This window comes from Plectrocnemia conspersa, unplaced genomic scaffold, assembly GCF_051122295.1.
Source record: "Plectrocnemia conspersa isolate PC_06_02 unplaced genomic scaffold, ASM5112229v1 ptg000006l, whole genome shotgun sequence".
Classification (NCBI taxonomy): Eukaryota; Metazoa; Arthropoda; class Insecta; order Trichoptera; family Polycentropodidae; genus Plectrocnemia; species Plectrocnemia conspersa.
This window is the reverse complement of record NW_028277170.1, coordinates 23,381,478-23,386,213: the sequence shown is the minus strand read 5'-3', so window position 1 is coordinate 23,386,213 and position 4,736 is coordinate 23,381,478. Positions and strand designations below refer to the sequence as shown.

Genomic DNA, 4,736 nt, shown 5'->3' with positions numbered 1-4,736 from the left:
TCCATAAGCATTATATTTATATAACTAGACATCTGCAACTTTCAAAATGTAATACTAATTAAGTTTTTTCATCACCTGTCATTTGTAGTTCCGCAGTAATGCAAACAGTTGTTCAACGGTTATGCAGTATCACCGATGTAATGTTTTTTAAATATAAATCCAACTATCTCTACATTATATATGTAATGTAATTGGCACGCTTGCTTTTAAATGAAATATTCAATTTATTACTCTGTTAAGCGTATCCTTCTGTATGAACAGTGTATAATAATACATGTAAACAAAGGAAATATATTTAATTATGATTAATAAAAAATTCTTTTGTTTTTGATTGGAGGCTCTGACGGTCGACTAATAAAAAATAAGCATTTAAAAATAAAACAAGATGGCTGACAGTAACGTGACAGTAAGGCCGGTTTCAAACGTGCCGGATGGATTCACCCGGCACCGGGCCGGCGCCGTGTTGTGGGGATGGTGTTGTATGGGCTAGTACCTACCATTTCAGACGTGCACCGGCCCAATGCTGCCCATACAAACCACCCCCAATACACGGCGCCAGCCCGGTGCCGGGCAAATCCATCCGACACGTGTGAAACTACACTAACAGTTTTCAATCATTTTGCTACGAAACAATAATTTTCATTAATTTTTCATGTGTGTTGTTCGATTTGACTGAATATAAATATTCGGATTGCAACTTAACTACGTTTGTTTTAACTATGAAAATGAAATATATACATAATGTGTGTAAGGATTAAAATAATACATTGATTAAACTATATAAACAATAATAAAACAATCTTCATAATGAAATCTTCAAATTTTGAGTTCCATCGACGGACTCGGAGACTGAAAAGTGAGTTTTTCCATTTGCAATACATCAAAATTATCATTGTTTCTGAAAAATAAATAAAAATAGTTAGAGCTTTATACAATAGTTAATAACATTATATTCTTATATATATATATAATTGTCGCAAGACATGATGATATAATTTTTTAATACTAATAATATAAATTAATAAAGCCTAATAGGGCTTTATTAATTTAAATGACGTTTTATTGATACGATATTTCATGTTAAAAAAAAACATTTCATTCCGAGTGTGTTAAAATATAATATCTACGTTATGGAGTGTTTTGTCTTTGCGATCATTTATCTTAAATAATGACTAAATTCAAGCTATTCACTTAGAGCAAACATAAGTATATTCTATATAAAACAAAATACTTGCAGGTATTATGAGAACTGAAGTCAGTAGTAGATATTGATTAAATATTAGGAACACAATTAAAGTAGTAACCAACAAATTGCCTAGAAGCACCCTTTTATTTGAGTTTAAAGTGTTAATTTGTATACATATAACATCTGTATATAGATCCTTGAGGCAATATACATGTTGCATTGTGAACTTGCATTTACCAATGTTTCTCCTTTAACATTTGGACCTAAAACAATAATAATAGTTTTGTTATGGTCAAGTTTGTATATGTTAATATAATGATATCCTTACATGTAGTTTTGTTCCTTTCAAAATGAATGCAGTTCTGATGTTTATGATCATATTAGAGTTTAGGTTATATCAGTTATGGTTTCCAATTTTTACACACATACTTTCGCGCGTGCTACGTCGCACGAAAATACGATTGTGTGTTTTTGTTTCTATCTGCGCTGCAATAACGGTTATTATCAGGAAATTGCAGCGTATTGGCATACTTTGGTGGGTTTATGCAGAGATCGATAACAATTTTAGACGATATATTATTTAAAAAAATGTATTATATAGTGATACAAATTACATACATATAATAGATATAAATTTACATACAAAGAAAATATATTTACAAAAAATTTACATAGTAAATATACATATTTTAAGTTAAAAAAATTCAAATTCAAAATAAAATCACGTTTAAGACGGAAGTAAAAATACCGTGCCGAGCAACTTGACTTGAGCAGTACATTCGTGTAGATTAGACGTGGAAGAAATTGCAATATTAGCATTGCTAATTTAAAAGAGAAAAAAAAGAGTAACAAAGAATATTGGGTGCATCCTTTGTTGCAATTATTTACATCACTTTTTAAAAAAAAAACGAGTACCCTGTAATTTTTAACCGGTTTCTGGTTAAATGAATTTCAATATAATATTTAATTTCTCCATATGAAATATATGTATCTAGCACATGTTTTTAGATGCAATATTATTCGGCCATTCTATTGTATTTCGCTAAGCCTATTTAGAGATTAAGTGGGCAGTGAGAATGGTGCATCGAAAAGGGACATGACAGTCCGAAAGCATTTTTCACAATGTTTTAAGACACATTTCGCTTCGGCGACCGCAAACATGAAAAGAGCAAATTCTGCGTGTACAATTAGGTGATTTATAAATGGAAGATTATAAAATTTTATGATGCTTTCAAGTTTACAATCCGCGAGAGTTGACAATGGTCGGCACTTTTCTGTTAATTCTTTGATTCATAGTAGAAACACATTTTTGCTGTCAATAATGTATTAGGACAGTTAAGTTGTTTAAGGTTTTTTACGATAAGCAAATCTACATATTAAAATTATCCCACGCTCACGGACCAAAAGCGACATCAACCATAATACTTTTATAACAAACAATATTTTTAGTCGCTGTTGTACAGAATCAATCAATATTCTCTTCATACATCAGATATATTATTTTATCATAAATAATTAGTTCATCAATCTTAGGCATAATTGTAGATGCTGCAATTCGAAGAGGTGCCTCTAATTGTATTCGATATCTATGTTTAGTTTTTATTGACACCATTTTCGAGAATGTTTGCTTACAATTCCTCATCTGTCCGTACATCAATCCGTCATCAATTCCTAATATTCCTCATTACCACCCATTTTGATCCAATGATTCATTCTCAAATATTTTTCTTAAAGTTAAATTCTACGATAATTCAATCAATCCATTTTCCTAATATAATGTGAGTGACTATTTTCAGAACAATCAAAGTGAATAAATGGATCTACCACACATAACTATCCTATCCGCGGATCATTTATTAAAAATATTAAAAGACATGTTTAAATGCTTTATAATTATCTGAATAAGATTAGAATTATCATTGTTTGAATTAATCGTGGTTGCAAATAAAAAAAAGATAGAAAACACTCCTTCCATTTTTCTCTTTTAGAACATAATTTTTTTAAAGCCGCAATCTTTTCTGCTACACTAAAATAATTAGGTAATGGACCTTGAAGCTGTAAATTCAATTTATTTACCTCGTTAAATATGTCAACCATATATGCCAAGTTCAAGATCCATTCCTCGTTGTTAAATAATTTAGATAATCCCATATGCTTATCTATAAGAAAATAATGAATTTCTTCCTCCGATTCAAAACCACGCGATAGCCATCTAATTTCAGTGTAATACAAAATATCGTTGTGTTTAGAGCGTATACTATTAAATTTATGTTAAAATAACTTATTATTAGTAGGTTTTCTCAAAAAAATTACAACTATAATAAAATTATTTAAAAATTTTAGGAGTTCGGGAGACATTACTTTCGACGCCAGCACTTACATAATCATATTTATGTAATATCACAGTAACTGTTTGTCAACTACTAACGTGTGATGTGTTAGTCCAATGTGCATGTGTTTTGCATAAAAAGTGGAAGCTCTGACATTCACCGGCTCATAAGGTAATATACACACAAAACACTGATGGTAAAAAATAAACAATCATAAGTTCTCGGAGTCTATTTAAACTTTTCACAAATGGTTTATCAAAGTAATGATTGTGTATTTACGCCGACAGATCGATTCTGTCGAACTGCGCTGACAGCTGGTTACATTTTTTGGTCCTAGGATCTGATTTAGCGGCCATTGGATTTCAACGTTTACGGATAAATAACTCAATTGCAATATTATTTTAATATTTACAAATAGGAAATGTAAATTTTAAGCTATTTAAAAATCATATAAGTTTTAAAAATAGGCATTATAAAAAAATTACATTTTTTCCTAGAAAAAAATTAAAAAATTCTACATTTACGTTGATTATCACTAATTAAAAAGTCTCTTTTAATTAGGATGACTATTTTTTCTGGAGTACAATCCGAGACATTTGTCGGGGGGAGGGTATTCATTTTATAAAAATATTTTTAAAAAATATTTATAAGGAAACAAATACTAATAAAATAAAAATTTATTTAATAATTAAGTAATTTAATTGGTTTTATAAGTATTTTTCGACAGAATGAATTATATTAAGGACTTCATCACAGTTTTCTATTTGCCATCATTGGGCTCCAAATCTCCCATTTTAAAATTAAATTTACATAAAAGGTTAATTCAAATTTCGAAATTTTTTCGTTATGTAGAAAAAACGCTCCCTACCAAGCGTTTTCACTGCGACAGCGCCGACACGATTTTATTGCTTTTGACGTGAATTTTTGACTTCTGAGAAGTGATAATTGTTTTTGCGCCCTTTAATTGATTAACCCTTTGGATGCCGGGCATTTTTGGAAAAATGTTCCAGAACTGCCGGGACTTTTTATTAAATAATTAAAAAGTCAAAATGTGTATTTTAGTTTGTAAACATACGGTCGCACGTGCGACGCTGTCTGCAGCGAACTTGACCTAATTAATGATGAATATGCGATTGTGTGTTATTTTAGTTCGTATTTACGCTGTAATAAGAGTCATTATCGCATGACGTATTAAAAATTACGAGACGTGAGCGGCGGCG

General features: G+C 30.2%; 1 long non-coding RNA gene across 2 annotated transcripts; it reads right to left on the bottom strand.

Moving 5' to 3' along the window:
• Nucleotides 1-707: 707 nt before the first annotated feature.
• Nucleotides 708-3,866, bottom strand: LOC148234555 (uncharacterized). Of its 2 annotated transcripts, none has more exons than XR_015809911.1 (4): nt 3,567-3,866; nt 1,515-1,672; nt 1,236-1,449; nt 708-898 (listed from the first exon to the last, which is right to left on the bottom strand). It is a non-coding gene; the product is annotated as an uncharacterized LOC148234555 (long non-coding RNA). The 2 variants fall into 2 exon arrangements; XR_015809912.1 differs by having other exon boundaries at nt 3,796-3,845.
• Nucleotides 3,867-4,736: the final 870 nt, after the last annotated feature.